Source organism: Malurus melanocephalus, unplaced genomic scaffold (assembly GCF_030028575.1).
Source record: "Malurus melanocephalus ecotype Western Australia unplaced genomic scaffold, MMel_1.1 scaffold_226, whole genome shotgun sequence".
Taxonomy (NCBI): Eukaryota; Metazoa; Chordata; class Aves; order Passeriformes; family Maluridae; genus Malurus; species Malurus melanocephalus.
The window spans coordinates 79393-103519 of record NW_026623458.1 but is presented as its reverse complement, the minus strand read 5'-3'; the positions used below and the strand labels follow the sequence as shown (position 1 = coordinate 103519).

At 43.5% G+C, this 24127-nt stretch overlaps 1 protein-coding gene across 1 annotated transcript in view; it reads left to right on the top strand.

Annotated features, from left to right (window-relative positions):
- The first annotated feature begins 315 nt into the window (after positions 1 to 315).
- Positions 316 to 24127, top strand: part of PTN (pleiotrophin) — a 68808-nt gene continuing 44996 nt past the window's right edge. Inside the window, exon 1 of the mRNA XM_057374477.1 lies at positions 316 to 616. The gene's annotated coding sequence lies outside the window, so the exon portion shown is untranslated. The remainder of the gene's footprint in view (positions 617 to 24127) is intronic.

Here is a 24127-nt window from a genome sequence, read left to right as displayed (position 1 = left end):
TGACAGCAAAAGCTGCGCTGGRCRTTTGTACCTGCGAAGGCGGCCGGGSTGGGGGCGAGGTGCCTCTCCCTGCCCTCAGGCGATGGGCAGGAGTGCAAGCTGCCTGGGCGAGCAAACACGGTGCGCTCCTCTCCGGGGAGCCGCGGTGCAGAACGGAGCAGAACGRTGCAGAAAGGAGCGAAACAAGGCAGAACAAGGCAGAACGAAGCAGAAGGGAGCGGAGAGAGTCCGTCCCGCCCCCAGCTCCGCCCAGCCCCGCGGCGGGGGCGAGGCTGCCCCGCTGCTGACCCGCCCGGCGGGCGCGCCCCCTCCGCCTCACACGAGGGCGCAGCGCGGCCGCTCGCTCTGCCCCGCCGCCCGCCTGCCTTCCCTCCTCTCGCCGCCTCGCCGCAGACCCGGGCTCCGCCGAGTCAGAGCGCGGATCAGGTTCCCCTGCCTGCAGTATAAAAATCTCGGCGAGAAAGCTGCGGCGGGAGAGAGACAGAGCCGGGGCGTGAGGTGGCGGCCGGCGAGCCCGTCCGTGGGGAACGCGGGGACTGCGCGGCGGCAGTAAGCGGCCGCTGCTTACCGGGGACGCCCCTTTCAGCTGCGGGAGAGGAGCTTTTTGCAGTCCCAAGTAAGTCCGAGGCAGCGGCGGGGACTGCCGGGGTCTGTCCGAGGGGTGGCACCCCCAGCAGGCTCTCCCTGAGGGATGTGGTGCTTGCAGCGCTTGTTCCCCGGGGCAGGGTGGGAAGCGCTTCTCCTATTCCATTGCCGTGGCTCCGGGACACTTGTCCCGGCAGGAGGGTGGCCGGACAGAGGGACACCTGAGYCCCCGGGACACCTGAGCGAGGGGCAGGCGGGGGTGAGGGCTGGAGACCCGGGGCAGGAGCGCTGTGCCGGGAGGGGAGCGCTGCCGCGGCGCTCCGGTCCCTCGGAGCGTTTAAATGCCGGTSCACGGTGAAGGGGACAGGGCTGGCGGTGGGTGAGGTGACCCAGCAGGGAAGGRGAGGCAGGAGTACTCGGGCAGCTCCGTTTCGAGAGGACAGAAAGGCAGCGAAGTGACCCCTGCGAGTCCCGGTTACCGTGTGCCAGGAGCTCTCCCAGTTACCGTGTCCCGGCTGAGGCTCAGGAGTTTAAATTGTACCTTCAGACACAACGATTCGGCTTACATTTTTCTTAGGACTTCGCCTTCTTATCCTTAGTTTACTTCTGGCGAAACAAGTCAATCTAGCAAGTGCTGATAGATTTATTTAAAACTGCAGTCGTTTGTGTCTTCTTCCTCAGGAGGGATAGGCTGGGAGAAAATCTGAGTTAGCAATGGTGAGAACATAGTTTCCTCTTTGTTGAACGTATATGTTGTTCTGCAAACGCATCACGGTCTCCAGCCTTGGTGCTTATAACTCCTTACCCTCCTTTCTTCGCTCATTTTTGAAAGTGCAACTTTTCATAGGGGAAAAGTTATTATCTGCTCCTTTTACTTCTTCCTGTGGCCATTCTGTGCCACACTGCCAGTGTCTTTGCCTTGGTGGTGAATGCATGTTGGGCTTTAATGTAGTGACACCCTGGGAAGCTGGCTCCCAGGATGTGCACCCGAGAGACTGCTTGGTTCTTGGGAGCACTGGGGAAGTGTTTGTGGTATGAGTTCAGTCTTTCTCTGTGAGATAACCCTGCAATTATGGACAGTGGTGTTTTAAATTTTTGCTTTAAATGACTTGTATTAGGGTAGAGGAATGCTTTACCTGTGGCTCATCAACTCGCGGGTTCTCTGCCCTTTCCTTGTTTTCCCTCTGAGCATTGATTTTTTTTTTTTTTTTTTTTTTTAGCAAAGCTCACCTTTTTTTGACAAGAAATAGACTGTGTGTGTAACTGACTGTATTAGGGAGAAGGAGGGAAGGGGATGGAGAGAGAAAGAGAGAAGGAAATTTCAAGTTGTTACAGATAAATACTTGATTTTTACTTGTCCTGAGCAGTGTTTTTGATGGATTACAAAACMAATTTACCGTTTCTGTGTGTTTGTTTTTTTCAATTTCCTCCTTGCAAAGGAATAAGAACACACAAAAAAAAAAGTCTAAACTTTTGATCATAAGAAATAGTTTGAAGGGGAAAAGGAACTGGTGTATTTGTGACAAAATTTGTTCATTTGCTATAGGAATGAAAATTTGGAAGTGCATGGAGAAGGGACTTCATTGGACTAAAAAATCTCCAAAACTCCCACAGATGACCCCAAAAAGCAGCAAAAAAAAAAAAAAAAAATCCTGCTGCATAATTTAGCATAACTTTTGCTAAAGAGAAGGAAAGTGGAGATTTAATATACTCCTGTCTCCAGGCTAAGCTAAACTATTCAGTGATTTTTTTTCTGTATGAAGCTTTGGGTGAAATTCAAGGACAGAAACTCAATGGCTTTAGCAAGCTCACGAGCCAGCTCCTTTGGGGGAAAAGAGAAGCCGTCAACAAATCTTTCATTTACAAATGGTAAATATTTTTTTGCAGTATAGAAGTGGCCTAAAAACCCAGGGTTTTTTGCAATTACCCAGATGTCTACCCCAGTTATTTGAGATGCAGTCTGTGGCTGATACATCCTTGCCAGCAGAAGGTTTGTCTTACTATAGTATTACAAAACATAGTGCTGCTATCCCAGTGCCATATGCCTGAGTCCTACGCCCATGCTGACACTRGGGACACTTTGGAGGCTTATCTTATTCCTGACACAGCTGTGCTGATGGATGTTTTCTGTAGATTAATCTTTCTGCCACGAATGTGAATATTATTACTTAGCAAACTTCCAGCAGTCGTGGCTCCGGCAAGATACTTCCTTGACACGTCCTCAATTTCTTCTTGATTATTGTGGGAAGGGCTGTTCCTGAGTCCTTTGACAACAATTAAAAATAATCCTTTCCAGGATCTCTGAAAATACACTTATTTAACTTAATTTTTTTTTCTTYTCTGTGTGTGTGTGTGTGGGTTGGGGTTTTTTGTCAAGGAAGATACAATTTAGCTAGTGTTGTGGTAAAACAAGTGTTTTAGTGTAAGGCTGGGGCATTAGGGATGGAGCTGGCATGGCTCATTGCTTCTGCTCTGTTCAGGCCCCCTCATTACCTACATTCCCAACTGTGGCGTTTTCTGTGGGAATTGCTCTTTAACAATGTATGCTTTGCCTCGATATTTACAACCTCTTGCTGATCAGTGTATCAAAAGCATTTTCGTCCAGAGGATGCATTTCAGGACTTTAATTGAGGAAATCCCTTTGTTTCGGGRCTCCATAATAAACCACACAAAATGCTGTCTTTGAACAAACTAGGTCACTGTAACGCGTGCACACATAGAGTGATTCTCATCTGCTTGGGGTAGCCGGCGCTGGTTTGAGCCACATCCCTGGTGAGCCTGTCCCTGATTTATCCTTCTTGGACTGGCTTGTTCACAGGGAGCTTATGCTGAAAACTCACTGCTGGAGGTCATTCTCCATTCTTGGCATCTCTGGCAGCCTTAAGCTTAAATTGCAGGCTCGTTTTCTACCCAATCAATACCACTCTTATGTCGCCGAGTTTCCATGGTGCCCCCAATCTTCTGTCTACATATTGATGTCTGACAGCAGGAAYAGCATTCTGTGCCGCTATCTATACTTACTAAACCTGTCAAAACTATTTAGGCTCTGTCGCACTAATTTATATCCATATCCTGATATTATTTGTATCTGTTGAGCTTTGACTGATGGAACTTGCTTGCACTAAGGAATCGGCCCCAACAATGCACTCCAGGGATGGCTCAGGGGATGGATGTTTTGAGAAAAGGGGAAAAAGACTCTCTTCTAGAGTAGCTGGGGTASTCTAGAATCCTTTGAGCACAATAGAGTCATTTTGAAAACATCCAAGTCTCAATGGCTCCAAGTTAATGCTTTGGAAATCATTCTTCATTGTGCYGTTCTGAATGCACAGAGGGTCCTCTCCAATGGAGCTGTGGAGAGGGAAATAGAAAAGTGGGCATTGTCGAGTGCTCAATGTGTGTTTGAGGAGAGTTGGGGGAAATCTGAGTCAGTTRTCTGACATCAATTTCTTCAGCAGAAGCACTGTGGAAAAATGGAATTATAGGAGCCAGCAATGCCTTCTGTAATGTGGATGTTTTTGTCTCACTACAATAACCCACAGAGCAGAGTGGTTGCGTCAGGAATGGTGGAGGTGTCTCTGTGGACTGACACAGCAGCAGTGAAGGCAGATGAGAAAAGGCTGTGTATGTACACAAATCTCCTGTGCATCACTGCATTTCAGGGGACTGACTTCTTGTTATCTGTGCCAACGGTAATGGGCACTAAATAAAGAACATATAGTTGTTTTGGGTTTTTTTGGTTTTTTTTGTTTTTTTTTTTAAATTTAAATATGCTTTGCAATCCATTGATTTTACATCGAACAGAAGTGGTCATCAGCTRAAGAAACTCTTTAGTCCCACTACCTTTAACAGGAGCTTCATCCAACCCATCACATAAGAGCTGGCAGTCAGAGTGGAATTTGCTGCTTAAAATTTTGCTTGTTCTGAGTTGCCATAAAGAACTGATCTGGTGATGCCAAGTCCATCAGTACTTTTCAGACCCTCTTCAGGCTCCTACAGTTTTTCCCCTAGTGAAAAGTAAGGACCTTGAAGACTTAAAAGGACCTGTTGCAGGTGGTGGTAATAAAGTAGTTCAGTTTGTGTTTTCAGCAATAGTTAGTCTTATCATGGTCAAAAGGGTCAGTAGGACTTCACCCAACTAGACACTCCCTTGGCCAAGATGTCTCACCTTCTTTTATTTTGAGGAACAGAATCTCTGTGCCATTTGAAATATCMGTCTCTACCTTCTGCAAGTGGCACTGTGATGATTTTCTTCCTTTTTAACTTTATTTCCTCACTTGTTTAAACGTGTGGGAGTGACTTTTGAAAAGCTGTAGTCTTGCAGGCTGCTTTTTTGTGTCTTTCAGGCTGAAGATTGAGAGAACACAGCTGTGGGCATTTCATGGGAGTTGAGAAGGGGGAATGTGAATRTAATAAAGAGTGAGCTGCATTAACTGATAAAGCCAGGAGATTTGCACCCTCACCATCCCTCAAAAAAGCCCTTCCCAGAATGGCATGTTCTGGTTTCAATGGTTATGACCTCTGGAGGTGAGGAGTAGAGCTAACTATATTTGAGGCAAAATCCAATTCCATTGCATTAAGAAAAAAGTATTAATGTGTTATTTTGGGCCTTTGGAGCGCATTGCTTGGCAAGTGCCACTGATTTCATGGCAGCTGCAACAGAGGGGGAAAGACTTTTAGAGCAGAAGAGCATTGCAGGAGTCGGGGATTTTCTGATAAAAATAGTCTTTGAAAATAAATAGTGCTTGGGGCTCCAGCACGCTGCCATTTAGTAAACTGCAAAGTTCAGTTTTAAACGGGGCCTTTCTCCTTTGAGGCCTGCCAGCACTATTTCAGAGCTCATTAAATGTTTCATGAGAGCATTATAAAAATCTTCCTTCCTCATTAGTTTCTAGACAGCTTCAGCATAGCTTGGACCTTGTAAACATCCCCTATTTAGCCGTGGATGGAAACATCCTCAAATGGCTGTGGGGAGGGAAGAAAAAGAGATGAAATTCTCTAATAGCCCAGTCTAAATGCTTGTTTTGACACTGGTCTAGAGGTAGCTGATCACATACATGAAACAGGATTTTTGCCATCTTCAAAGAATATTTTTGTAGCAACTCCTTCTCTGTACAAAAATTCTCCTGTCTGGAGTAAAACCAGACAGGACAATTGGGAGGGAAGACAAGGCTGGATGGGCTCTGCTTTCCTTCWGTAAGCCTTCCCTACATCTGGGCTGACACTCAGATATTTTGGGAAGGCAAYGGAGACAGGCACAGAACCATGAGATGGAGGTAGACTTAGGCTTGGATGCAAAGTTGGTCTTGATCTGAGCTCATCAGGGCACAGAGACAACTTTTGCTGTTGTCTTCATCATCTGACTTTGCTAATTGCAAAATTGTTGCCTATTATGTGCCTAAGGTTTAAAAAGGCAAAAAGCCCCAGAATAATCTGACTCCAGGAGTGTATAGGAATTCCWTGTGTCTTGACACAAACAGTATATATATATATTTATCTGTGGAAGCCAGAGCATCCCTACACAGAAATAACTGAGCTAACTTCTCAGATTCAATTCCAGTGGATATATGGCACAAAACCTGGTTTGTTCCTGTGTTTTTTGTTTGGTTTTGTTATTTTTTTCCCCTCMTCAGAGCCATGCAAACAGTGGCATTAGTTTCCTAACCAACTGAAGATGATATGACTCTTGCATTTAAGGCTTCCTTGTTTCGACTGGATCCCTAGAACAACAGATTCCTTTATGTATGTATTTATTTTTTTAGCTCTACTCCTCACACATCATGTATCTCTGAGTGCAAAGGAGCCTTAGTAGTGCAGTGCAAATATATGCACCCATCTGTAGCCAACAACAGAAGGCTCACAGTCTGTAGCATCTTTTTCTCTGTGGTAGGAGCATCCAAAATGTGCTTAATACATTGTGTAAGGATATTTGTTGTATCAAAAATTTTGTGTTTAAAGATAACTATTTTAGGTGTTGTGTCTTTTGTTTTTTTAGCAGGTTTACAGCGTGTGGGAAGAGTGACATTATCTCAAAATGCCCATTTTAACGTTTCTGTAAGGCTCATTTAGGCACTTTTTCAGATGGTGAGGGATGGATCTCTTAAGAAAAGTCTGTTGTCTTTGAAAGTAGGAATAGGAAGTGATTTAGAAATAGCCTTGGTAGAAGGATRGCAGTTCTGATGTGGTGATGTCTGTGCAGTGGTACTACAAAGTCACAGCTTGTTTTCATACCAAGCTCCTATTTCAACATTTAGTTCTTTTTCAGCTCACTAGAAATCATATTCTTCTTCTCTAGCAGAGATTAATATTTAACCAGACACACATCCTCCAAACATTATTCAGTCAAAGTTGATGCTTCAGCAAGAGCTTCATCAGAATAAGGAATATATAATTCAGTCTAAGATTTAGAAAAAGTACCCCCTCCTTTGTTTTGGTAACAAATCCTTCAAAACAAGAAACAAATGAGCTGTAATGTTGCTACATAGTTGTGAATKTCATGTGCTTCTTGCAGCAAAATCTCATTGCTTTCATTTGAAAATGCCTTTGAAGTGAAGCATCTTTCAGTAAATTAAAGATAAATCAAGAGATTGTTCTGATATTCTGCCTTAATTCTAGTGGGAACAAGCTTTGGTCCTTTAGTTTGAACAATAAAAGTTATATTATTAAAAGTAGCCTTCCCACCCCATCAYATTAAACAGAAATAATTTGAAATTCTTTTTCTTCCTAGGATGGTTTCACCTGGAAACCCAGTTTTCTATGGCAGGGACTTAGCTTGSTTTTTGGTTATGAAAATCCCTTAGGATGCTGTGGTTGCCTCCCAATAGATTGTGCCACCTGACTGCTGGGTTGTTTGCTTGGATTTCTGCCTTCCCAGAGGTCAGGAAGATGTTTTCCTTTGTACAACAGTCACTTGCTTTTATTAGAATCCAGTCTGGCTGTGGCTGATACGCAGCAGGGATGGGCGGATGGAAAAAAAATCCCCCAGCCAACAGATAGGATTTTCAGCAGTCAACGAAAAACGCTGCAAGCTTTGATTCGGGAACTTCCCATCATTCCTTTTCCTAAATCCTGGCTTTGCTAAGCTGTCCCTCCAGCCYGTGTTTCTTGTGCGATTTGCGTGTTGTTAGACGCTGTCGTTAATCTCCACCGTTGATGTTTGCTGAAGTGATTATTTGGCAGGAGCGTGTGTGAGTGCTGCTGGCAGTTGGTATGATATGGCATTAGCATGCTTGTTCCGTGCTCTGGGCCTCCTCCTCTTCTGGGCTGATTTATGCAGCACAAGGACAAAAAAAAACCCCAACAAACCAAACCAGAAACCCATAAGGGAGCTGGTTATGGCACGGTGATCCTCTGGCCGGTTTGACCGGAGATCTGCAGAGCTCAGAGGAGCCTCAAGGTTGATCTCATTTTCCTCCTGGTGCTAATCCCAAATAGACCATCCACCAGCAGAGGATTTGTAAGGAGCTGCAGGGATTATGRGCTGCCTAAGTTGGAGTATCTGCATGGAATCCAGTCTTTGCTCTGCTTGCAAATACCGTGGGAGCTATGTTTGGGGTGTGATGAATAAGGAAAGGCAAGCTCCTCTCCCTTCATGTTTATTAGCTCAAGAGCCTGTCACTAAATGGGATATGGGTTTTAGTTTGTATTTTAGGATCATTAATACTGAGTGGTTTCTGGGATGATAGGTGTATGTGTGTTTTAAGAGGTGCTCTTCTCTTTCCATTGCTTCTGATGTGAGATGTGGTCTTTGCACATCTTGTGCATTGTTGGAACATCTTTTTTGGCATCTGAGCTACCTCACTGAGAGCAGTGGGATTTACTTAGACAAAGTAAATGTAAAARCATGTGGGAAATCTTTGCTTGATTGTTCCTTCATTTATAAATTTAATGCAATTAGTGGAAATAAAACTCTCTGATGACACTATATGTGTTCATGGCCTTTGTGAGTGGGTARGGATGAAATCTCTTGTGTAAAGTTTTACAGCAATATATTTACCTTGGGCGTTTGGCAGCTTCACTTGGTGTTTTTCTGGACACCTGTTTAAGCATGAGCTGCTCTTGTATTAATTTTTTTTTTTTAAGTAAAAGTCAAACTGATGATGAGSTGGTTTTCTTTTCCACTTTCCAAGGTAAACTGCTTCTGTTAGTCCATGTTAGTAACCATACCTTTCCAAGGCAGAGTCTGGGCTGTGCAAAATCTGTGGTCAAATCTCTCCCTCAATAACAATTTGGTGCTGTGAAGGTTCTGAGTTTATACTGATAAGAGGTGGAGGCTGCCAACTTCCCACTGGGATCAACCTTTGGTTTTATCTCTGAAGGCAGAAATGTTCTGGACTTAACATCTGTAAAGTCGGTTGAAATCAGAAATGTCAGAGAGAGGGGAACATTTTCTCTCTCTGTCCGTAACTACCTGCAAAACTGGTTACGTTTTCTTGATGGGGAAAAAAGTCTGAAGTTCAGAAAGGGAAGCGAATGGGAGGAGAAGTGTGTGAACTTCTTCCTCTTACTCATAATATTGATCTAGAAAAGTTATTTTAAAGCTGCTTTCAACAACATTTATAGACACTTCCAGTGTTTTGCAACTGAGTTAAATTTAAAAGTTCCTCTTGTTCGTTGGTAGTACAATGCCCTTCATGGTCCTGGCCTATTTTGGCTGCTTCTCCGTGCCCAAATACAGCATCTTGCACTAATTCTCCCAAAGGGTGAGAGCTTTTGAGAACAATTGTAGGYTGAACAGTACCACACCAAAAAAGGACAAAAAAAATAAAGGTGGCATGTAACAGCATCCACTTYGTTCATTTAATTGTTATATAATGTATTTTAGTTTGAATTATTTACAACTGTTTCTGAAAGTCCTTTGCTGCACTCTTGCTGTTGCTGTGTATGTTGAGTGGGCATGGCAGGTTTGTGTTTTTATAGAGGAAAAGAGTTGTGTGGACACTTTGCCCTGACCTTGTGCTTTACACACTCACCAAAAGCAAGTCCCTTCTTGGAGAAACTTTCAGAAGTGTAGGGATGTACAGCAAAAATGTGTTAGATAACTTGAGTYTTACCAATTGTGCAACATGTGCTATAAATGACAAGTTCACATCTTTATGCATTGACACTTTCAGCGTGTGCAATAAGGCTCTGATTCCAGTTGGGATTTTACCAACTGAGATTTCTCAAGTAATTGTGGGTGGGAATTTCTTGTCTCATTTAAACTGTAACAAACAAAAAACTCAAAGCAGGAGAAGTCTGTGGAGTGTAAATTATCTGTCTTAAGCCAAGAAAAATCAAGGTTGAAGTATTTCATCTAAGGCTTATCAAAATGGAAATTTTCATGTTACTGAATCCATGATTTCCGTTCCAGTTCAGTGGAATTCTAGGTCATATCTCAACATTTGAAGCACTTAATGGGCACTGAGAGGATGGAAAYAAGAACTTGTGCCCACTTGAGCTCTTCACGATGCCCTGTGATGCTGGTGCTGCTCACTGGGGCATTTTTATGATCATGGTGTCTCGCAAATAAGTGCTGTCGGATAAAGCAGTGGGGAGCAATTTATCCTTTTTCTCAGATTTATCCTTTCCTGATCAATTTAAAATTTTCTTCATAGCATGCCTTTGAGAATTAGAATATTAGTGTAGTATTCATAAACATTTAAAACAATTGCAATAATTGYAAGTTATTATAATATTCTTTAGTTACACAATAATTGTAAGCAGATGTAGTAATTTGTAATTTGTTATTTACAATTATTMCTACTGTTATTATGGAATTGAACAAAAATAGAAGTTTGATTTCATTTTTTTCCCCCAAACTTATGCATGTTCTTTTCAATTGCTTCACAGGATGTGGTGTTTTGACTTTTTTTCCTTTTTTTCTTATTCTCCCCATATAATCATAGCTTCTGTTGCAAAGGAGCCTTTGATTAGTGCCCTTAGCAGAGAATAACCATAGTTTTCACTGCCTGATGCTAACTGTGATTAGTATGAAATGAAAGGGACATTTTTTTTAATCTCATTTATATCTGTCTTCTATTGCTTCAGGTTTAAAAAAATATAATTTAATATAAAAACACTTTTTGGAGTAGCAGAACTTCCAAGCTGCAGCTGCTGCTCCCAGGTGAACTCTGGTTTCCTTGCTCAGGTTCCTGTATGGTCCCAGTTTTGCTGCCTTGCAAAGCTGAATTGTTGAAGGCAGAAAGTGCTTCTGTAGCAGCAGCTGGATCAGTCTTGGAATTAGACCTGKTTTTTCCCAAGGAATGGACCACGGTCTGGGAGTAGCAGCCCAGTTATACAAGAATTGAAAGTGGGTGGAAGAGTGTGGGTCGAGTTCTGTAAAACCAGGCTTTTGTGGACTTGTTAAAACTCTTTACCAATAGTATTCATCTTCCTTAGCTTTAAATGTGGCAGGTCTGAGAGGGCTTTTCCCCTGAACAGATAAGCCACAAGCAATCTGTTTTGGTTTTGAAGATGTATTTTCATTACCCTGAATAGCTGAGGTTTCCTGAATCTTAATTTTGAATTCATGTGTCTATAATGTCCTTATTTTCATAACCTCAACTTGTCTTTGCTTTAATCTCTCTTCTATTTAAATAGTGCAGTAGGTCACCTTTCATAAATATTACACATTCTCTCATGTTTCTCATTTTCAGGAGCCTTTTACAGCCCCATGCCTTGTTCTAAATCAGCAGAATATTTCAGTTTCTTTACTTCGAAGTGGGCTCACAATTCATGCCCTTATTTCAGCAATCACATTTCGTTGAAATTTAACCTGGCATTCTGTAATTATAATTTCCACAGTCAAATAATTTTTTCCATATTACAGTTTAATATTTTAGAAGTTCTGTTCTAAACTTTTGTCTATTCAGACCTGGCTCTTTAGCTAAGCMCAGGGATGTGACATCATCTGTCTCCATTTTTTGATGTCTAGAAGTTAGTTCAGTTGTCATTGGTGCATGGAAGAAAATATATATGTATATATATATTTTTTATTATTTTTCCCCATTAGATTTCAATATGTCTGGGATGAATTTTGTCTGATATTTGTGCTGTCCAGTTGCGTGGGTAGTTGTGAGGACAAGGACCTCCATGTTGCTGGTTAAGGTCACATTATGTGGGCAGCATGTTTTGTGGCCTTGTTTTCCATTCTTTTCTTTCACAAATGCCTTCTTCAGCACTGATCCTGGGCAGTACTTGGGGCACTAAAACATCTCCCTTTTGTATGAAGAAATCATTATTTTACTTATTCTGGGAGTCTCTTTTCCTTGGCTAATATTGAAAGAGTGACAGGACCTTGCCTTTTGTCCCAAGATGACAAAGCTCTCCTAACAGTTTCAAAGTCTTTTAAAATCTGAACAATTTACATGTAGTGAAAAATAGCCAGGATATGTTTTTTAAAGCCTTTTTCTAGGTTAGTGAGGCTTGATTTATCTTTGTGAAATATGTGCTTTTTTAGGCTTCTCTAGTTTGTTGGGCTTCTGTTTCAGGCTGTCTGGTTTACACTTGCCTTTGACTTTYCTCAGCTCTGCAAATGCAGTGTATTACAATCAAATTTCTCAAGTAGTTTCTTTTTTTCCATTTGCTTTATTTTATTTCCCCTAACTCTGTCTGGCAGCTCTGCCTCATGTTCTTTACTCGTATAACCCTGGGGCAAACGTCTCCCTTCCCTGCTCGGAAGTGAAAACTGAAGCAGAGGAGCCATTTAACTTCTGTGCAATCTCCCTTTCTGCCCTCATTGCCTTTGCACCAGGAGAGTCTGCAGGACCCACTGGCTCCTCTGGAGTTCCAGTTTCCCRGGAATGCCTTATTACTTGTCACTACCTATTTGCTTCCCTGTTCCTCAGCCTTGCTCTTGGACCCCCTAATCTCCATTTTACATCTCACCTGCCAAAGTTGTTCTCTCCTATTAGTTTCACTTGGGCTGCATTTCCATTTTCTTAAAGACACGCAGTGAGTGAATAAATTCTAAAACCACATTTGCCAAGTAATTTTATTTTCTCTTTGTTTTCTGAGTGACCAGAAGTACCATCAGTGATTSCACTTTGGCATAGTTTCAGATTATCTGTGCTCGTTCTTGGCCTGCTTTTTGAAGGKAACAGCTCTCAGGGAACAGAAAGAAGCGACTCCCACATTCTGTGATTTTTTTTTTAAAGCCTGGTTCTCTTAGCCCTGGTGATGACCTCCTGGTCATACCCCATAATCAGGTGGTAACTGTAGTGTGAAGGCTTCAAGTGACTGTGAAAGAATTCTGTGTTTGAACTGTCACAGTCCTCACTTKGGAAATTAGAAGCTAATTCCTAATTCCTGAATTATTTTTCATTGTTTGTGGCTTCCTCGTGGTGAATTTTTCTTCTGCAATCTTCAAACTAATTGCCACCATGTGAATTGGTTACACTGACAAGAAATCGCTTATAAAAATTATCTTGCTGCCACCTTTATAGAAAATGGTGAAGTTGAYCACCAACTATTTCACATCGATCAGCTCTGGTCTCAATTGGAGGCTCTTATATTATCATCCTCAAGACTGTAGCTCAGAATTTCTAATTGGAAAATCTCCCCTACAGTACCTCCCTGTGAGGAAACGCTGAAAAATCCTATTTGTCCTTCTGACTACTTCTTCCCAAACTGGTTATCTGTTCAATATAGAAGAATTCCCTCCAAGTATTTCAGCTAAAAGCCTGATCAGAAATATGTGAAGTCCACTAAAGTAACTAAATATATATGTAAAAATAAATGTATATTCATATATAGGCTCGTTGTGATTTAGATTGGCTGTATCATTTAAGAATTTTTTGTTGGGAGGGGGATGTGTGGTTTGTTTTTTTTCTTTTTGTTAACAGCTGGGCAAACTGTGCTCCAGGAAGCTGTTTGAGAGATTAGAAATGTGAGCTAATTGCACCCGTGCACAYTTCATTTGTTGCCCTGATGCTTTTCAGCTGTGGTAAATGGACAACTCTTGGAAAACAAATGTGTTGCCTGAGTTGAAATATCCTGTGCAAACGACCCATTTTCCCTCAAGTCTGACTGTGTTCAATTTATCTGATGCTGACTTRGTCCTCATGCATCTCACAGAGAATGATTTTTACATTAACTTCTCATAATTAAGTTATGCTTCTAAAATGCCTTTCATTTAACTCCTAGAATTATTTATATTATTTGCAAAATTCATGTTTACTCTCCCTTCCTCTTCCCCTTCTTGATTCCTACTTTGGAAAATCACAACTCAGTAAGTTGAGTTTGCAGGTACTTTGATGTTATTACTTTTAAAGCATGGAATCCCAGATCAACTCTTTTATTGGAAGGGAGGAATCTGTTGTTCCAGCCTTCATTCTGGAGCCATCCTGCGTGCTCAGTGGTGGTGGGGATGGCAGGGTTTGGACATTTTKCTTGCTCCTCAGCAGGATCTCTGTCCCCAGGTTGCATTCCTGTGCACAGAAGGAGTGAGGGAGATGSGACAGCGGTGTCTGATGGCACAACAGTCTCAAAACATCTTTCTGCATTTTTTTTTTCTATTTTGATGCATGCCAGCATCTTTTTAGCAGAAGAAAATCAACTTCGGCAAACACATGTCGAGAGCAGGAAGGGCAGGCTGATCAGAAAGCATGGAATGGGTTTGTTTTCAACAGCTGGTTTTCTTTCTTTGTACTAGTGGAGCAAGATTTGTATCAGTGATTTGTAGTCACCCAAGCCATTTTAAATTTATATCTTAGAGAAAAGCATCTGTAAAGGAATACACGAAGAGGAAAGAGGCAGCTGTAAGCCTGAGCTGGGCAGCAGCGACAGGTTCTTCCCTTTTAACATACTGGTGTGTGCAAGTTTGCTGCACTGCCCCTTGCCAGCCCTCTCAGCATTTCCATATAAGCCTGTTAGCTGGATTGGGCTGGGTTTAGGAAAGAGCTGGTTCCTAATCTCGATGAGCTCAAGTGGCTTTTATGGAGGGCACTGGTCATGGACACGAGGGCTTAGTGGCCATTGTCGTCATGTGAGTGACCAAATGTGTGACAGGTTTTTGCGACACCGGGAGGGACAGGAGCCAGCTGAGGTGGCAGATAACCTCCTGCTTCTCAGGATGGGGCTTTCAGAGCGTTTGTKCCTGCAAACGAAGGGGTGACAGCAAAGTGAGAAAAGTTAGTCATTGTTTAGGTGGAACTTGAGATAAAAAACACCTGGTTTGGATGGTGCTCCAGGGTGCAAAGGCTTTGGAAAGTGAAATAACTTGGCCTTTCTTAAAAGCACACCTGTGTGTGACAGCCAGCTGCTAATGCCACTGTTAGAGAGTTTGTGGGGGAGGGAAGGGTTTAAGTGTGCTGATCAGAGCTCAGTGGAAATGTTTTTGTCAGATGACAGGTAGAAACAAGAACTGCCAGCCTCTGAGYCTTCACCTTGGTCTGGTGGGTTTATGGGATTTGGTGGCTTCATTAGCACAGCAATGCCATATAAACACACCAGTAATGTGCACTGTACTGCTCTGGTGTTCACCCCAGCTCATGCAGCATCTATGGCATGATTGTCTTACGGTTTGCTTTTCCATGGGTGTAGTTTGAAGGCTGCCAGCAGCTCTGTGAGGTCCCAGTGAAACCTCCCACTGATCCCATGCTCCTCCCTCCATGTGTGTGTTGGAGCACAAAGCATTCACGTGTAACAGGGAAATCACAGCAGCTGAGGACAGGAGACAGGAGAAGTCAAAATGATCTGGACAAATCAGTTTCTCTGCAAATGAGAGCGTTTTTCACAGTGAAATGGAGCACGCTGTCCTTYGGGCTTAATATGATGTGCACAGATAAAATTTGGAAATTTATCATAGCAGGAGACAGTCTGACACCRGTTTCCATATGGCACTGAGAATGCTGAGTGTTCATCTTTTAACCCAGCCACTGCAGAAAGCTGAGCTTTTGCTGTCGTTTGTATGGGTTTTTTGGTGCACAGGGTCTGACCTGGTTACTGTGACACGTTTTGGTGAGAGAATTTCCAAGTGAGAATTGGGTGTTGTGGCTAAAATGTGCTCGGCCCCATTTGGTGCTCTTTGAGCATCTGCCTCTTTGGAGGTCAGGTTGTTTGGGGCTGGGGAGGCTCCTGAAGAGACAGACACCTCTCAGAGCATTTGGATTTGTTATTCCTGGAACATCTGCCACGGCTGTAAAGGCAAATGAAGATGGTGTCCAAGGAAGGACCAAAAAGGATCAATTGCAGGGCGCTCTGAACGTGAGGACAGAGAACTTCTTGTGTGTGCTGTGACAAACCTAGGACACACAGGGAASCTCCCCAGCCTGACACTGAGTGGAAAACAAGCTGCACTGTCATGCTCTTAGACCTTTTTCCTTTTTCCAAGCTTGGGACAGCTGTTGGGATGGTGGGGCTGGGGAAAAGGGCTCCYGCACTGTGAGAGATTCAGAAGTGGTGGGAGTGCAGGGACACCAATGACTATGGTGGCAATGCTTTTTTTTTTTTTGTCCTTGTGGCTAGAACAGCACTGTGAGTACACAGGAGGTGCTGGAGGATATGACACATTTTTATGGAAAGCCAGGGCAAGAGAAATGAAATGGCGCAGTGTGAAATGCTTTGGCAGAGTTCTGTGTAGGAAGGTTATGTTTTGCTTGTGTCTGGCAATCTTGGTGTAGTTAATAGTAATTAATGCTGTTATTTGTTTGTTTGAGGTTTGCTTCTCCTCTCTTTTAAGCAATAAAAAAATTCCTTTTGCCACATGAAGGAAAACAGAATGCTATTCATGTAGGTAGCACCTTCCAGGGAATTGGGAGCAGCCCAGGGCAGTTTGCAGTTGACACAGATTTATTCCTGGCTGAAAAAGCAGTTCCTGAGATGCTGTGAGACAGTTCCAAGCAGGTGAGTGATTGGACTTGTATGGAATTCCAGCTTCTTGTGTCATACTGTCCATCCAAAAGATTTCAGGATGTTTTTTTCAACTGGTCATGATCTGGGCCCATTTTTGCTTGTTGTCCCCATTCTCTTTGCCATTCTAGCTACTTTTAATTTGCAGTGCACGAACCTTGAGGAGAAATCCCATCACAGATTACGTGGAGTCTCTGGATCTTTTCYTGCATGCAGAGCTCAGGCTTTCTCTTGCTCTTGATTGGGGAAAAAGGAGAAAAAAAGTCTGCTGCTGACAACATATTGGGTTAAAAAGGCAAGAGATGAGATAAATATGCCTCCCAGTCCCTTGGATGTTGGGACAAGTGGGTATAGTACCAGACTTGCAAGGCAGATCAGAGGCAGAGGTCCTTCAAAGCCTGCTCCCAGGCATGGTGTGCTGGCTGAAAGTTTGCATACTTTCTGAAGAGGTGGATGTGTTGGTGCTCCTCAGAAGCCCTGGGTGTTCAATAGCATCCCCTTCCCATTTCCTGGTGGTGATGAAAGATGAGATGAAAGCTCCGTGGAGCTCCGAGYGCTTGGATGGGTCTGGCAGGATCCAGCCAGCCATTGTGAGCGGGGTTAATTCACACCGTCGCCACGGAGGGGGGACAGAATGGATCCTGGAGACAAATGTGGTGCTGGGGGTAAACCCATCAATCATGTGAATGCTGCTTTACAGTAATTCACAAGTGCAGCTTTTCTCTCCAGCGAGGGCTGGCCGGGGCCGATCAATCCCTTGGCTCTCAAACAGGTCTCAGCAGGCAGCAGCTCGCTCCTTGTGGGTTTGTATGTACATGAAAGCCCACTTTATATTAACTCTGTGGAATAGTATTTTTTCTTCCCCTCTCTCTAAACCCGTTAGCACTAATTCAGTGTAATTATACTCATTGAATACGGTGCTGACAGCCCCACTCCTCCCCCTTTCCTGTCAGGATATTTGCCCAAAAATTGCTAGATGAAGAAAATCCAAAACAGTGATGGGATTCTTTGTTCTGGCTTTCTACACTTTTTTTTTTTTTTTTTTTTTTTTTTTTTTAGTGTAACCCCATGGTCATACTTTCAAGTATTTTCCTTAAAGCTGAAGACTGAAAATACATTTTAATTTCTTTTTCTTTTAAAAATTAATGAAGAATTAGACTTTAGTCTTTAAGGAAAATGTTAAATATTGCAAATGTCATTACTAACTGAGCATTGGCATAATTATTAACAGTCTGAGTCTGCCGAGGACCTCTTTCTGCCTTTTTGGGAACAGGGAAGGACGTCAGGAAAGGGCAGGGAGCCTCTTTCCACCTGTTCCTTTCTGTGTCTTAGGGTTGGGTGACATTTTCCCTGTTGTGCTTCAATGCTGAAAATAATGATGCCAGTGGCTTAGCACAGCATGTTTAGTCCTTTCCATCTCCATATGTATGAATGAAACTTATATAGTGGGAAGTAGCTGGAAAGCAGTGATTACAAAGGTTTTTAGGGGGGGTCACAGGAATCAGGAATTGGGTGGAGAAAAGTTTAAAACSAAATCTTAGGCATATGCATGGGAGGCCCAGACCAAGGTGATGATGGTGATGGAGGAGATAGCAGGGTAAGTTACCCTATGTTGGTGTCAACATTTTCCAAAGATGCAAAACAGAAAGAAAAGGAAAAACCCCTGCAGCAAACTAGTGTCTGGAGAAAGTTTGCTSTGGGGCTTAGAGAGCTTAGTCTGCCTGACAAACTCAAGAGGAACAGATAACCACATTATAAATATCTCCTGGGGAAGACAAATTACAAGCACTGAAGGCCTCTCTAACTTGCTGAGGAAAGCTATGATAAGAAAAATTCAATTACAAACTAATTTACTATATTACAGTGTTGATGGTGGGAGGCTGGATGGTAATTTCACAAAAGCTTTCATGGGAGGCAGTGGATCCCTCATCTTATGAAGTGTAAATGGCAAATGTGGAGTTGTGGATACCAGAAGATTGGTACAAGGAGCTAACTTGGGGGTTTTACATGAGGACATCCATTTTGTCTTGACAGAGGAGTTTTCCTCAGCTTCTCAGAGGTGAAATGTGGGCAGGTCAGGGAAGCAGAAGCTTGTGTTTTAAAAAATAGCAAATGTGTCCTGCTTTAGCAAGCAATTGAGTTCCCTTTTTAACTGCAATATGCAAATGCTGTAATTTAGGTGCCAATTTGCTTCCTACAAAGGCTGTGACACGTTGGAAGTYACACCTCTTGTGCTGCCCTTTATCATATCAATTTGAAACTCRGCTCCTGTGAACCTGGTAGAGTCAAACATCATGTGAAAACCAGAGTGAGCTGAGGAACATGCAGTATAGAAATTAAAAGGGCCACATTTGGTGATCCTTTTCCATCAAAGTAGAGAATTCCTTACTCTTTCCTTTCTAAGCACACTCAAAAAAAAGCAACAAATTTTTGTTTTGTTGGTCATTTGTCTGGTTTTTTTTCTGTTTTTTCTCCTTGCCTCTATAGAATGCTAGCTAAGTGCATGCTTTCCTTTCCAACCAAGAAATACTTTCCTGATTAGCAGACAGGCAGGCCATCCCTTATTCCTGGAACCCAGGTTCTTAAGCACAAATGCTCCATCYGAGCATTGCCTTCCTGTCTTCAACTCTCAGCTGTGTGAAACCTCTTAGAGAGGTGAATCTGAATGAAGAAAAACTTGCATTTTTGATATGGTAGACTGTGTTTAGGTGGCGTGGAGGAGGTGGCAACTTTATAGGCTTCCTTTGCTCGTGGGAGCACCACATGCTTTTCTAGTCATGTGGATAAACCAGTTCTGTTCCCAGAATCGAAGGAAATGCTGATTTTCCTCTCATTGAGAGGAATGAAGAAGCTTAGCAGCTTTGAACTCTAGGTTCAATTTGAGCRCTGGCTGTGGCTGTAATAAATTGCTGGCTTTTTTAAAGGAGATTCTGAAACATCCAAATACCAAAAAGGATTTTCCCAAATGGGAAAACTTGTTTGTTCCTCTCTCTGAGAATATGGAACTGGGCCAGTCCTTGTGCTTTCATGTGTAATGCAGCTTGGGTGGGGAGGACAGGGGGCAGAAAGCACAAGTTGTAACCCTGTGATGTGGAAGGTGGTTGCAGACTGCATCAGCTCCACAGACCTCAGAGCAGCCTCTGTTCTCTCTTTGTCCTGCTTTGTTTTACACAGTGATCGCTCTCCCTGGTGAACATCACTCTCCCTGGTGAACATTAGGAGCCATTACCTTTTGTTTTATCTCTGTGATTGATTTTGCCTGATTCAATGATTGTGTCCATGTAGTGGAACCATCTGGTTCAGCTGCAAAAGGCTGAAGCTTTACACAGAAAACTTTGGTCTTCCAGGTCTTCCCCCTGGAAGTGCCAGGATTGGGCAAATCTAAATTCTGTGGAGCCGTGGGAAAGTAATTCTGGATTTCTAGAGGTGATATTTATTCTCTAGCTTGATGCAGGTAGCTCCTCCTATTGCTAACAAAAAGTGTTATAAACAAGTTGTGTTGTTTAGGCGAAGGCATCTTAATTTTGAACTTTCTTCTGTGAGCGGTTGCCTAGGTAGCAAACTTCCTAGCCGGAGAGAGGATTTTTGTTTAAACAGCATACACAGTAAGTGTTACCAGAGCCAGGTAWGTACAGATAAGCAGGCAGCTTGATGAGATTAGGAGGGCTGCAGTAGATACCACAAACAGAGGCATGTTCATTATGGGATGTTCTGATTAGCTCCTAATCCTTAAACAGCCTTTACTGAGCTGTGCCTGGTGGAATTGTTCTCTCTCTGGGGACGCTGTGTTTTGGTTTGTGTTGCCAACACAGAAGAACCATCAGAACCATCCCTGGTACCTTTTGAGTGATTGTGAGCTGCCAAGGCTGGGAGTTCAAAGCCTGGAGCGCACTGAACTGGGGCYGGCAGCCAGGAGCTGGTGCTCCTGATGAACAGATGGTGACCCAGAAAGCTGTCTGCTCAGCAGTAAGTACTTAATGACATGCAGGTGTCCTTCATCTTTGGGCCACTGAAGTTTTTAAATCGGCTGCAGGAAGTTCCTTTGAAGACCAAACGAGGCTTCCCACCTCTGTGGAGCCGTTTGTGGCGCAATTTGCCGCTTCCAAAATCTGACCACGTAACGTGAACAGATGTGGAGCACGGAGCTGACCTGAGCTGCCCTGCAGCGGGGATTACACATGGATCAGCCAGAGACATCTTCATTCACTACAATTCAAAGCTGTAGCCTGAGGCCACCAGAGACAGGAACATTATAGGGGAACTCCTCACTGAAATATTACTGATATCTGTTCTTAGCAGCAACACAAGTTTGTTACACCAGAGCTGTGTTTGCTCTGTCTGTGTGRAATAGCATCATTCTATTAACTTCTGCCAGGCCCTGAATAAGCAGTGATTTTTTAATTATTAGCAAAACCTTTCTTGAGTGACCTCTATCTGTTTGCAGGCCAGCTTTGAGTAGGCAAAGCTACATAGAGGTGAGGAAAGAGGAGCAGGTCTGTGGGACAGAGGCCTGGGGAAGTTGAGGCAAAGTTTGAGGATGTGAGGAGCATCGCTGCAGGGTTTCTTGGCCTCTTTTTATTCCCCTTCAGCCATATTGCAGCCTTCGAGCCTGTAGCATTATTTGTGGCTTTTCCATGTTGACAGAGCTGCTTCTCATGAAGGACGAGATGTTGCCTAAATCAGGCTCACCTGAAACAGAGGCCGGACAAACTTAAGAGAATGAGAACAGACAACTTTAATCCAGGCCTAACAGGCCCCCTGGTACATTAGGGTGGACAAAAGCCTCCTCCTCCTGAGGCTACACCCAAAATGGACCCTGAGTCATGAGGTCTTCACCTTTTATAAGTTCTGTCTTATTAACATATTGGGTCTCAACCCTCCAATGATACCTTCAGGTGATGATGTCAACCACCCCAAACTTGCTCCCCCAATTCACTATTGTTTCCATATTTTGGGGCTCTGAGGCACCAAGGTGTCCTTGGATTCAGGCTCAGAGAGGAATTGTTTTATCTCAAGGTGGGAGAATGGTAGTTTTTAGTTCTGTAATGGAGACATATAAGAATACAGATACATGAAATGTAGAAACTAAAAATCCTAAGGCATCAGAGGCACAGAGGGGTAGCAGCAATTCTGCATAGTACCTTCAGTGCTGGCACCCCTCTGTGGTGAAATGTGCCCTGCTGGCTTCAATGAACAGCACCTGTGGTCTCAGCAGCCCTCTGTGTTTGGGGGGATTGTTTCCCCAATAACAGGATAAGCAGCAAGATAAAAACTCCTCCTCAATGGCAGGAATTCTCCAGGCAAAAAGGAGTGGTACCCGTGCCTACTTGCCTTTTTGATAGATGTGTTCTGATAGCTGTGGAAGAGACATTTGGAAGCAATGGAGAATGCCAGCTTCAGTTTCAGTTAATTCATGCACAAGTTGCCAGTTCTATTTTTCTTTATTCAAAAGGCTTTGTGAGTGCAGCAGGCTCCTCTAACTGTGATTCTCAGGCTGTATATTGTGTATTAGTGGAATGTTTCTGCTTGTGTGCCTCTATTTCCCCCCCACAGAGGAATCTCAGGGTAGCTCAGTCTAGGGCAGGTGTGTGAGCCACGGTGGAGGGTAAAACAGATGAACCAAAAGCTGAAGCTGAAGTGTGAAGGTAGAGGTGCTCATGTCATTCCCAGCGAGCTTGGCTTGGTATCACTGAAATGAACACTGAATAAAGTTTAATGATTCCTGCCTCTCTCTTGGGTGATACCTTTTCACTAGATCACTAAAAAGGAAAAGGAATTCAATCGTGGCGAAAGGATTGGGGGAATGAAAGAGAATCATGCCTGATTAGCTTCGGGAAGGAGGGGAAAGGGTCTCACGGTTCAGAATGGTAATCGCTCTGCAAGGGGCAGCTATCTCCTGGAGTTATCACTTAATCTCTAGGTAGGCTCTCTTCTGAGTTCTGCTTAATGGGCAAGCTTTGGACTGGCCTGTGCTGAAAAGGAGACCTGCATTATTATTTCTCTGGCAGGATAAGGCTGGAAGGCAGTCTTAGGTAAGGATTTGCCTCTCGCTGAGATCTGCCCTTTTACAGCTTTTCTYCCATAACCATCCCCAAGAGCCCCGCTGGCTTCTGCCTAATTTTTGGTTTGCTTGAGATGAATCCTGGCTGCTTATTCTGGGAAGTCATAAATTATATAAATATCCTGGTATAATCTATGACACTGCTATCTAATACCTTTGCAACAGATTCTGGGTTTAGGGAATCACTTGTCACAGCTTCTTGCCTTCCTGCTGTCCTGCTTATCTCCTTTTCAAGTGGTGCAGGCRAATAAGCTCTTTGGAGCCGCTGCATTTCAGGCTTTCCTTTCTGTCCTTGTCCCTTTTTTCTGTCACTGGCATCAGCAAGCTCTCTCAGTTCTGTAAGACAGCAAGCAGCAATACATTTTCCTTCCTATCCATCATGTTTCCTTTCCATGGTGCCATTTGACTATATTTTTAATTATTAYTGTTTTACTGTGCATCTGTTTCAGATGCCCTGGAAAGAAAGAGCTGTGGTGAGGTTGGGAGGAATGGGGAAATTGGAGGAGCTCACCAGAAATACCAGTGCTGTGTCTGAGYGAATTAAGCTATTGCCTCTAAAGTGCTTTACTCCCTGATGCTAAAAATTGCTTTGGTATTTGATTGATATCACATATGAAGACAAATCAAGCAAAGTGATGGGGAGGAGAGGCAGGTGTATGCAGTGGGAGAGAGATACTTCTCTCTAAAGTTGGGGATTTGCTGAAGGGAATTTTAAACACTAAAAMCACAGCTTTGTTTCTAATTATATTTTTTCCTCTCCATAAGTCATCCATCCRTCAGACTTGCACTGAGATTTTTTTCAGGCATTTTCTCCCTTCTCCCCTCAAATTTCTGTGCTTTTTCTGGTATGCCTTTCCTAAGAAATTCTGTCTGGGGAAGGGGCTGAGRAAACCACCCCTGCTCCCCAAACCAGCATCTTTCTTGGTGGAATCTACAGTTTTTGCRAGTGAACTATGTTCCCTCACACCTCCTGTGCTTTTCTTTTTCAAATCACATAACTTCCTGCATGAGGTAACCTTTTCTATCTCAGGCTGTCTCTCTCCCTTGCTTGCTCTGCCTCTGGCTTGCTCTCTGGGTCCCTTGCTCGGTGATGAATGAGTTTCATTCATCTTTCTTTTGGGGGCTCTGTGAAAAGCTTTAGACTTTGCCTGCTCCCATTTTTTCGCTCAGCTATTCATTTCCATGGCAATGAAGAAAGGAGGGGGGTGGCAGAGTGGGTGGCAGCGGGGCCAGAGGTCAAGAGTGGCCACTTTCTGAATTAAAGCTTTGAATTCCATTAAAGGTGACACGTTGTAACCTGGAGTAACTCTCCAAGAACTTGGCTGTCAAAGTCATCAAAGCAAAGGGAGAAGGGAGGCAGGAGAAAAGAGAGAGAAAAGGAGGAGGAGGAGGAAACCAAGAGCTTGGAGCTGCTGTCAGGATTACATCTGGTGACTTAATATAGGGAGAGTTCATTTTTGTCACCATACACTGGGCTGCAATGGGGCCATGCTCCGAAATCTGCATGTGGATGGGCTGCGTGAGCTGGAGAGGATTCCCCTCATCCTTTGATCAGCAAATGTAATCTTCTGATTGAGCAAACAGCCCTTCTCCTCTGGGACAAATGGCAGGGAGAGGTTGAGGATAGATAACAATCCCAGCTACTTTGGCATT